Source organism: Solea senegalensis, linkage group LG7 (assembly GCF_019176455.1).
Source record: "Solea senegalensis isolate Sse05_10M linkage group LG7, IFAPA_SoseM_1, whole genome shotgun sequence".
Lineage (NCBI taxonomy): Eukaryota > Metazoa > Chordata > Actinopteri > Pleuronectiformes > Soleidae > Solea > Solea senegalensis.
Window position 1 is genome coordinate 22,684,290 of NC_058027.1, and position 11,867 is coordinate 22,696,156.

The following is an 11,867-nucleotide window of genomic DNA, read 5'->3' on the forward strand; positions in this document are numbered from 1 at the left end:
CCCATTCAAAAAAAATAATGTTCACATAGTCACTCAGCTTTCTTGGTGTCCATGGCAACTACAAAGACTCTTCATCACCCATTTCTTCTGTTCAGCTCTCATTCTTTCAGCCACTCTTTTGTGCTGTAAATGCCTGAGCAATGTTCCACTCCCCTCATCCCTTTTAAGAAAACATTTTTCACAGTTATTCTCTCAGAGCTGTTTGTGTCAGCTGCTCTGTGTCGCCCCGCTCTTTAAAGGCCAATATGCTGAATGCCTGCAAATACTCTTAACACACTTTAAGCCATTGAGATGAAGACGATGATCTAAATGAGGTGAAGGTAAATCAGATGTTGTGTCTCGAAATGCCATCAAACACTCATTTGCAGATAGTTGAAATAGCAGATAGCTTCCTCTTACTGTGAGAACAAGCCACAGTCACAGTTAATCTGTCAGTCCCTCTCATCGGATTTAGAGTCTGACTGATACAAGGCTGAAGTGATTAATGAAAGAACAGCCTTGGTCCTGGCATGAGATACATCTTATTGCTGGTTTGGAGTTGCAATCATCTAGTAATCATTGAGCCAGCCTCCTGAGTTCCATGGCACAGGATTACATCTCCAAGTGACCTGAAACAAAAAAAGGAAGGAGCCCAGCATGAAGCCCTGTGGGACACCACTAAAGAGGTTGCCCTGTGCCTTTATTTGTGTCTTTTCACTTTACTTGAAATGAGCAAAAACATTGTGGAGGATTGAGGTCTTTGCCATGGTAGGACCCAGTTCTGCCAGCACAGACAGAAGAAGTGTGTCAAAGCCTGACTGAAATGGAGAACAGTGGCCAAAAGCCAACTGTTCTTGGAGAGAGAAGCAGCCGGGAGACTGGCGCTGGTTATATCTCTGAGATGCTGTCTGAAAAAGATGATTTGTTGATTAGACCCTTGAGTGTGGCAACTTTTTTATTTACTGTACACAGAGAGAGAAAGGAAGAGAGATTGAAAGGGTGAAACTTACAGTAAACATTTGCTGCGGACGTGTCTTCATTGTAGCAAACAATTTAATCTTCAGTTCAGCATCACTCTTCAACTTGCTGGGGTTGATTCTAGCAGTCTGAGTCAATGACTATCATTAAGATACACAGGGAAATAAATGTGGCTCTCGTCTCCCCCACCGACCATCAGCATGATTTTGAAGTAGATAAAATACTGTTTGTCTCAAGAAGGTTTGGCGACCTTTTCTCCTCTCCAGTTCCCGGACATTAATCATTTATTTTATATATTCTAGGTTTCCTGTGGCCATGGAAATGGTGAGTGGTGCCAAGCAGTTTATCAGTTTATCTCAATAGAACTTGTTGGGCTCTCAAGAACATATCCCATCCATCCAACTTCTACCACATTATCCTCCACATGAGGGTTGCCGGGGGATGCTGTGCCAATCTCAGCTGACATAGGGCGATAGGCGGGGTACACCCTGGACAGATCGCCTGTCCATCACAGGGCCACACATAGAGACAACGAACCATCCACTCGCATATTCACACCTACAATTAGAGTGTCCTATTGACCTAATCCCCATATTGCATGTTTTTGGACTGTGGGAGGAAACTGGAGAACCTGGAGAAAACACAATCTTATTAATCTTAACCAACATTGGATTATTACAATATGAAAAGGCATAGATGGAGCTTTCTGATGATTTTTTTGTGCACAGAAAAAAGAAAAGGAGAACAGGAGGCTCTGCTTTGACAAACAGATCCATCAACCACAGACTGTGCAAAACAGCATGCGTGTGACTAGATGAGTGCGGAAGACATTCAGCACTAGTTGTTTCCCACAAAACCTCACATCTGCTGCCCAAGCGTCTTAGCGTTCTTTGAATCGAAGAACGCGTGCTTCATAAAAGACGAAGTTCTCAATGTCTAAAAGACAGCCCTGGAGGGTTCGAGCGACGGGTCTCAAAACAACAAAGACGCAAAACCAATTCAAGATATTTTGGTATGTATGTATGTGAGAGATACAGTCTATATGTGTGTGTGTGTGTGTGAGAGAGAAAGAGACAGAGAGAGAGAGGGGAAGATCATGCTGTAGAAGAACAGAAAATGTTGGGTGTTAGAGTGTGGGGGGAGGGAGAAGAAAAACACTCGCAGAGAGACACATTCACCATAAAGCCGGTGGACGTTTGTCAGACTGGGATTTGTGTGCCATACATTAAACATCCATTAATAACAACTCTGCTTCCCTCTGAGTCTTCTATCTGAATTTAGCCCTGAAATATAATTTCTTTACACATTATAGAAACACAAACTGTATTGCTTATGCAACAGCTGATAATGACATGAACAGCAATGCTGTAAGGATTAGAAGATAATACGATGGGCTTACTGTAGGACGAGCATGCATCTGTCAGCATATGATTGTTTATATCATCATTATGATCATCACATATAGAATATTGTACTTACAGCGTAAGTACAATATCACTAAATCTCTTGTCTGGAATCACCAGTGCTCAAGACAGAGAAGCTTTATGTCTCACTATTTCAAATTTCTGTATGTTGTCAATGCTCTAGTCTGAGTCAAAATCAGGAACAGCAACACTGCTCATCATAAAACTGAAATGTAAGCAATTAAAAAACAGTCAATATTCCATATTTGAAGTTGCTTTTTCTAAGCTTTCCTCGAGTGCACCATCAGGTCTCACATCCATGACCATTTTTACAGCAGCTTAATTCCTATTATATATAGCATTCATTACTGATCGTATTCTTTTGTTTATCGTATCCTTTATTTTAACTCAATAGGTTCATTTATGTTATTACACTTTTAGTTTATTTTACCATGTTATCATTTATATGCATTTAGACTGTAAAAGGAGGTCTTTAGAACATTTTTATCAAAAAGTGAATTCCTCTGTTTATAGAATGTTGCATTCATATCTGCACAGTGTTACTCATAGGGATTGTGTCGATTCTGTGTGAGATTCAGAAATATTATGTGATCTCAGCAACGTCGCTCTCTTGCTACTCTGGATTATTCCTTAGTGCTCATGCGGCTCGGATCTGTGCCGCAGCAGCACACATGGTAATTTGCCGTGGGAATAGTACACAACTCCTTATATGGACATCCTGGGGGTGTGTGTTTACAGGTCACATATTCAGGCTTAAAAAAAATTTTTTGTTCAATCCAATTTTAAACATTTTGACTACTTTTTGCTCAGGTGTGTTTGTATAGTTGGTGAAAATTAATTTGTTTTTATCAAATTGCCTAGGGTGGGTTGAAAAAAGGATATACAACACTCTATATTGCACATTCATATAGCCTCTGTATATACTGTATGTTTAAACAAAAACAGCCAATTTGCTCTGTGTTCTAAGGGTTAAACAAGGGCCATAATTTAAAGAGGAATATTATACATTATGCTCTCGTCTCTGTGTGTTTATTACAACACAAATGCAAACATCACACATACTTTTGACACAGTACACACAGCATAGTCATAATATATCTTTTCATGTTTGAGCTGCTGAAGTCACGTTTGCAGCAGGCAGGTTTTTAACTGATAGACGGGCCAACATGAGACAACATCCATTTACATGAGGTGATAACATATCAGGTAATTAAGGCAGCTTAGCTTAAGTTAACTTAGAGGTAACATAATGAGCCAGCGGGGGACAGGTGTACAGGAAGAGAGCAGGTCACAGGGGAAATCAGTTGATGAAAAGCAAGTGGGCAAGACAAGGCAAAACCTTCCAGGATGGCCTGGAGGGCTGCTGCCTTTCAAACAGTATATGTTTTGAACCTCCACTAATTGGCAAACATCATGAGTAGTGATGATCTCAAGGACTCTGCAGTAACAAGTGAGAACTAAAACTCACACATACAGTATAAGTATTACAGTATTACGCTTTTCCATTAGGGATAGAACCTGGTACCTGGTGTTTCTTATTATCCGCTCTGGCGTGGTTCGAAATGAGAATACATGATATAGGAAGTCAGTCACTGACACTTACTAGTTCACATTAATCTGCCGTCTGGTGAATGGTAGCGTTTATACCATAAAGCTCTTTTTCAATGGCAGACATTTTGCCATGTTTCAGCAGGAAAGCACAGGTTTTGCTGATAACATTAATCATTGCGCTGTCAGTCAGGACAGTGTGACAGTGAGCTGACATTCCCTATGAAACTAAATGTATCTCAGTCATTATTGATTTGATTATTTACACCCGTGTTTTTCTTAGTGGAGTTGTATTCATGGTCTCAGTGTGAACATTAATGTCACATTTGAAGCAACTGGATAAAAAATGGGGGGAAAGTCATTTGCACCTGCTGACTAATTGGTAACCATGGCAACTACTCCATGGCTATGGCTCCAGGGGGAGTTGGAGCAGGCCACGGCTTATAAACTGAAACTTCAACAAAGCCGTCCCTGCTTGAAAACTGCGAGGGGCATTTTTTACAAAACATCAGAAGTCTCACTTCTGAGTCAACTTCCATCTGTGCTTTCTGCATTTTCAGGGGATTAAATAAAAAATATGAGTCCTATGACATTATGTTTACTACTAGTAACTAGTGACTTGTAAAGCAGTTCTTTTCGAGGTACTGAATCATTAGTCAATGAAATGGATTTGTTCACAGAAACTTTCAGTGCTTCCTGCATGACCAGACCACAGACACAGTCTGACACAGTCACTGAACTGAAATACGGCCGAAGGGTTTGTGATGCGGCTCACCGCTCACCAGCTTTCAGCAGTGCGATCGCTAAATACACCAAACTCCTGTGTTAAATGTTGAGATTTTAGAAATTTCCTTGATTAGATTAACGCATGTCTATGTACTAATGTGCTAAAAACAAAGTATCAGGTACTACTTAGTGTTTTCATTACCAGTCCCAAGAAGGCACATTAAAATTTTATTATTATTATTACCATTCTTGTAAGTATTGTTTGTTTTCACCGTCTGTAATAACTGTTTATGATGTGAAGTGTCCTGAGGTGTCTCGAAAGGTGCTCATAAAGAAAATTAATATATATATGTGTATATATATATATAATAATAATAATACCGTTATAATCGCCTTCCTTTTCCCCTGCAGTTCAGACAACTTGGTCTGCAGAAGCTAATAAATGAATTCAGTCACACTCGAAGATGTGTTGGAATAAGTGCCCTGAGCCATTATTCTTTGCTTGCGACAATCCACTCCATATCATTGATTAATCTTCTTTAAAACTCCAACATCCATAACTTTTAGCTTCAGACAGAGAGAGAGCGGGGAAATACAGGATTGTCTCTTCCTTTCACAACAGTCCGTAGTTTAAAATTAGCTGAGTCTACAAATCCACAATTCATGAATGAATGAAAAGGAATTTGACCCAGTATACTGTAAAACACAGGCAACGCTCTCTTTATGGAGGAGAATAAAGAAGATACCTTAAAGAGACAGGAAAGACATTTAATTGTCTTAAATATATCATTCATTCATTCATCTTCTCCCACTTTATCCTCCACATAGAGACAGACAACCATTCACTCTCACACTCACACCTGAGTGTGTTTCTGGACTGTGGGAAGAAACCGCAGAACCCAGAGAAATCCCCCCACACACACACACACACATGCCTAATTATATCAAACTTGTTATTTCTTTGAATGTCTTACATCGTAGGTATAGTTCACTTATAGTGAATCCGTAATAAAACAGCTCTTCACTATCTCCGCTTAAGTGATGCGATCACGCCTACACTCGGGGCCCCGGGCATTAACTAACTACTATACCTTGTCTTTGTTGCTGAGCTAAGACAATAACGATATGTTCTCTGTTCTTCTCTAGGTTTGTTAATTCTGCAGAGAGAGAGAGAGCGATAATGAAATGCTGAGCTCGCCTTTTTCTAGCAGAGACCTACTGTTAATAATTATGCCTCTTCCTTTTAAAGGTCAAATAAATACAGTATATTCCTCTGTAAGAATGAGGTTTAAGGTGCATAGCGGTCCCTCCACATGAGCTTGTCTGTAGAGAACAAGGTGGACCAAACTAAATGTCGTTGGTGGTGTTGCACCACCTGCAACAACTGCAGCTTCTTCCCCACCAGAGGGAACCCTGAAACAGTAGGCTGGAGACCTATAAGACATACTTTTATACTGTGGCATATTTCCTATTAACATTTTCTTGCAAAAACATGTGGATTGGATGAGTATTGATGCAGGCGGTCCACTGTGACACCTGCTTTTCCCGCAGAAACATAGCCAACAAAGGAACTAATGGTACGTGGAAAATGCAGAGTTGCCAAACAGGCCAAGAATCGTCAAAGCGCACGAATGAATGAATCCCTTCCCACCATCTGTGCCGTTTTGTCGGACCAGCGCTTACCCCCGAGAGTGCAGTGAAAATTGAAAAAATAAATAAATAAATAATAATAATAATAATAATCCAATCATCTGATCTGAAGATAAGTGGGGGTAAAGTGTGAGAAACAGACCTAAATAAAAAAAAGAAGCCAATTTGAGCCATGAAGGAAACAATTTGAGAAGTTAAATGTTAACAGAATGTAATCATGAATTCATGTGTACAGAGGACTAGATATAAGAAATGACTGTTACTCGATGTTACTCCAAGTTTCATTGGAGCCACACTGTTGTGTTCAGTATTATAAAGGTCTGTGTGTACAAAGATAAAGAGAGAAGAAGAGCAAATAAAGGATTTCAGGGAAAGAAACTATTTCTTTTAGTTTACATCTGAGTAAAGAGAGTAAAATGCAATGACCATATTAATAATCATCAGTAAATCACCAGAGGTTTGGTAGTAAAAGAAACTTATATGTGCAAGTAAAGTTTACTTGATGATCGCCCTTGTAGAATTTACTTATAGTTTGCAATGTGCAAAAACTTTCCTAGGTTTTATCTAAGTAAACCACATTAGCGTGCGTTACCACAAGATCTTAGACACCAGAGATCAACAGAGATCCAGCTACGTCACAGAAAGCCTCATCTTAGAATTGTATCCATCAGTGGGATGCCTGCGATGCTCCAGGCAAAAATATTCTCCTGCATCAGTAATATCTAATGATGGAAAGCCAGGTGTGTTGGAGCAGGGAAACCGCTAAAACAAGGACCGGGATTGGGAAACATGGTTCTAAAATGTTTAATAATGTTCTAAATTAATGTTCCATGTTGGTGTTTTTCTTACTCTTTTCATACTTTTTTTGAATTTGCCACAGACGGGCAAAGGAACCATATATGGCACCTTCAGGGACTTCAGGGATTTTCTATATGACAATAAAATGAGCGCCCTGTAAAAGGTTAAGGGACAGAGCTTTGATGAGAGAGCTGTGGAATATATTATATGCATTTCTTAACAGCGTGTCCTGCGACTATTACCTTTCTCATATACATATGAACTCTGGGTTTAAAATGCAAAGAGAAGGGAATTGCATCAAACCTGCACATCCAGCTGAATTATGTTTTCAAAAGGTCACGTCGTTGAGCAGCTTTGTTGTGGACTTACTGGAACGTCACTGTACTTTTTGTCCCTGAGCAGAAGCAGAAAGTAGTTTTACATGAAGGAAACCGTGGGAGACGTAGCTGCTTCTCCATCATCTGTACTTGTAATTGTGAACCAGAACCAGAAGTGATGTGCTGCTAGACCGCGTGTTACCTCAGGAGGGAGTCTCCCAGAGAGGCTAACACCTGCTAAACCTGCTGGGACTTGTGGGAGGCTGCTCCTATAAAAAGGATGAAGTTGGCTCAGTGAAAGGTCAACCCAGGAAACACGTGGCTGAGGTGCGAGCGAAAACAATCACTTTTAATATGATTCAACCATTAAAATCGGTTCACTTTTTATTTTTATTGCATACAAATGCAATTCAAATCAAAATGCAAATTTTATTTAAAGGTAATTCATGTTCACGTTTTGAGTCTAATGGTGTTATTGTACTAATACTTTGACACAAAATGAAATTAATAACACAAGACACACAAACAAATAATGATTACTATAGCAAATAATAATGAACAAATAAGTATAAATATATAATGAAGAATCACTACTTCAGCACTCAATTAAAGAGGTGGGTTTATTTTTTATATATTTATACTTGTTATATAAAAATATTAACATTTTCAGCCTCTCAGATCCTCAAGAGGGTTGTTCCAGTGACCTGAAGCATAATGGCTAGATGTTTTTGTTTTTGGAAAAATAAGAAGCAGAGAACTTGAGGTTCTTCCCAGTTAACCCTTTAACGCCGAGCATATCGCAGGCAACACGTTGCATTACAATAATTACTCAGCGGTTTGTGTTGTCTGAAACATTCCGACGGTTTCTTAAAGCTGAGAAATTGCACGTCAAAGCCAACATGTGGTTATTCTGGTAAATTCACCCGCGCATTTGCAGGAAGCTGCTGAATCAGCGTCTTATTCGCCTGAAAAAATTCCTGTACCTATAGTTTTTATTTTAGTTTGGATATTTTTGGCCTGTTTTTGCAATAAAACAACAATGTAAAAGATGCCTTTAAAAAAATGTAATAATCTACTGTAGGAGATTAAAATGAGTGAGCTAGTTTGTAGTCAAGGGGTTTAAGAGCAGAATCTGAATTCTCATAAGTGAATTTATGCATGCACTGCTGCAGTCCAGGGGGTGCAGCAGCATCAGAGGAGGCTCTGGTTCCCTCTGTGTTCAGATTAATGGGCGGGAGTGCCAGCAGACCTTTGGTAGTGAGGGAGGTTATAAAGCTGCAAAGGTCTCAGAACTCTGCCATAATATGTGTCTTTATAGCAGCTCTGCTAACTGTGGCTTGAAAACAGAATAAAAATCTGGACGTTCTGTTTTCACATAACACGTTTTTTATCCGAGCTATAATTTGCATAATTACATTAAAGTGAAAATAATTACTGCCTTTTTTCCCACCCCTGTGTGCAACACACATTTATATGGAGTCCCAGAGCTGCGCAATTGAATTCCTTTATTTGCATATAATAAGTTGAATTTCCATTTGAAAGGGACAGAGCTATTTCACTTCTTTTTGTTGTTGTTTTTGTTGTTGTTCTTCATTTCATTATCTACAAAGCAATGGGGGAAATATCACAATTATTGCAATTCAATTCACTTAGAAAACACAAAAATTGCTACCTGTCACACAGTCCTTGGTAAAATTCCCCCGGCGTTTCATATTCGGTTGTGGAGCATTAGGGCAATTAGAAAGAAAACAATTTGCATAAAGATGAGTAAACAATGGGTTTACCACAGCCTCTGTGTGTCACAATTTGATGAAACAATCACGGGATGATTTGGAGCCTCCGGGATTGTTTGAGTGGGCAAATTTTCTTGTAATCACATGGCTTGGTTAAACATTCAATTCTGATTTCTTGTTATCACAACATTCAGTCGACATACAGTCTGTTATTTGTGTAAAGCTGACAACTGCAGTGCATCACAAACCAGCATTAGGGACACTGTTCTGGATCGGAAACACAGAGGAATATTACTCTGACTCTAACATTACTTTTTAAAAAACATTTAGAGAAAATAAAACGTTTGAATATGTGGCTAATGGCTGATGTTTCCTCCCTTTGTTGAGAGGAAGCAAAGGCAAGTGATTTGGTTTCTATTAAGTAATAAGTGGCCTTCATGGTGATTCCTGCATCATCGTCCTGTCAACCCGAGGCTTTTGTCACCATGATGATCAATTATTGTTTGAACACGAGGAGGACGGACACACCTTCTTCACTTGTTAACCTACGTAATAACACATTTCATTTTAGTAGACGTTGAGTCTTTTACTGATCTTGTGTGATCTTGAGTGATTTCCTGAGAGCAGTCACCGATATGAACCATGTCGACGATCCTTTCTGTCAGTCTGACATACTTCATTCACGGCGTGTCAGTAGGATCACTGCATCCTACAGAGAGATCTCTTGGTGTAGACTCAGGGGAATTTAACTGTGTGTGCATGTGTACTTGTTTTAATATCTTTGTGAGGACCAAATAACATGGATATTAAAAAAGTGAGGATATTTTGGCTGCTTCTCAGCTGTATAGGGCTTTTTTTCAAGGTTAAGACTGGGTTTTAGGTTAAGGGTTAGATAAGTTGTAATGGTTAACATTAGGGTAAGGGTTTAGGGAATGCTTTATTTCTATGAGTGTTCTCACTAAGGACACAGTACAAGAAGTGTGTTTACTGCATATAAATAACACAAAGCTTTTTTTTTGAACATGCAGTATTCACTAGGGTCAGTAAGATGTGTCATTTTTGTGACTACTAATTTATTAGACTGAATGAATATTTCACATGGGTTTCCGGGATTCAGTATAATATGGGATGCACAGGCATACAGTAGCTAACTGAAAGAATACTGCAGACATGACAACTTTCTGATTTCCGATTTGAAAGGGTTAAAATTTCACCATTAAAATTAAGATATCAAAAGCTCCCACTGTGCACAAATGTGGAAAATATCACGTTGATAATGTACAAACAAGATGCATCGTCAACAGAAAATCCTCATGGTCTTTTATTTTGTTTTTTATCAGGCTCCATGTGATTATCACGGATGATGTGAGCTGTCAGATCTACACTCTCATTGTCTCACCATGAATCTGGAGCTTCCACTAGATCAAGGTAAGTTGAACTGCACCAAAGCAGTAACAACCAATCTTAGTGATGATGCCGCTGCCACTGCCACTACCACCAGCACCACCTCATCACCTCCCCTCCCCCAGCACAGTTTGTTGCCGTGGTAACAGTGCAAGTACCTCAACCCGCTCTTGTCTACAGTTATGGCTGCTGATTTCAATTCTTGGTTTGTGGGGATTGATCACTATCCTGCTCACCGACTGTCAAAGCAGAGGTGGCCCTGGTTCTGAACAGCAAGGAAAACTACCCGTTTCACACAGACTCTTACACAGAAGGAGATTTTTTCCATCCATATGTAAATGGACAGATACATCTAACTAGTCTCTGTTTGACTACTGTCACTGCAAAATTATAAATTTCTGATGTCTCAATATTATTACAGTTCTTTTAAATATAAGTAACCATACAGGGAGTAAGAGATTCCTTTGGATTTTTTTGGAGCTAAAACAGAAATGTTTTTTTCCTGTATCCTGCTGTTACAGTTTTAATTGGTTAGCAACACAGATGTGAGCTTATTTAGAAATAATAGGTTTGGGGTATGGCAATGAAGTACAATGTTATTGAGCGATGACTGTGTTAGTCACAAGGATGACGGATCCTTTTAACATGCAAATGACTGTGAAAAAAAAGCAGCCTAAAGGGAAAAGGTAGAATCATATCCGCATCGTTGTCATATTTCCAATTCAAGCAACTATGAATCTGCTTAATTTGTGTGTATCTTATATATACAGGTACTGCATATCACAAGAGCATATGACGTACAACATGTTTGAAGATGTCACTCAGACAACACGCTGCTTGTGTTGTTCACGTATTAAAAAGAGCAAGCAATCTGCCTCCACTGGTGCTCGGAGGATAACTCACTCCATCAATTCTTTGGACTAATCACAAGGTACAATGAATAAATGATTTAAGACAGATTAACATTGATTGCTCCTTTAAAAATTTGGCATTAATTGTTTGGCATCTGGTCTCCAAACATATCTCTCCCAAAACATATTTATAATAAGAGATAATGTGAAGTGATGAACAAATGTCATAATACACCTGTGGGAGCCTGTCAAAAATAGACATAGGTTAGTATGTCATCCAAAATCGGTCAAAAACGTCATAGTGTTGAATGTCGTCCAAAATAGGTCAAAAAGTCATAGTATAGTATGTCGTCCAAAATTGGTCAAAAAAGTCATAGTATAGTATGTCGTCCAAAATGGTCAAAAAAGTCATAGTATAGTATGTCGTCCAAAATCACTAAAAAAAGTCATAGTAAAGTA

The 11,867-nt window shown here is 39.0% G+C and overlaps 1 long non-coding RNA gene across 2 annotated transcripts in view; it reads left to right on the forward strand.

Moving 5' to 3' along the window:
• Nucleotides 1-11,509, forward strand: part of LOC122772668 — a 217,753-nt gene extending 206,244 nt beyond the window's left edge. For both annotated transcript variants that reach the window (XR_006360792.1, XR_006360793.1), the window contains 2 exons: nucleotides 10,494-10,581; nucleotides 10,738-11,509. This is a non-coding gene — a long non-coding RNA (uncharacterized LOC122772668). The remainder of the gene's footprint in view (nucleotides 1-10,493; nucleotides 10,582-10,737) is intronic.
• The last annotated feature ends 358 nt before the right edge of the window (nucleotides 11,510-11,867 follow it).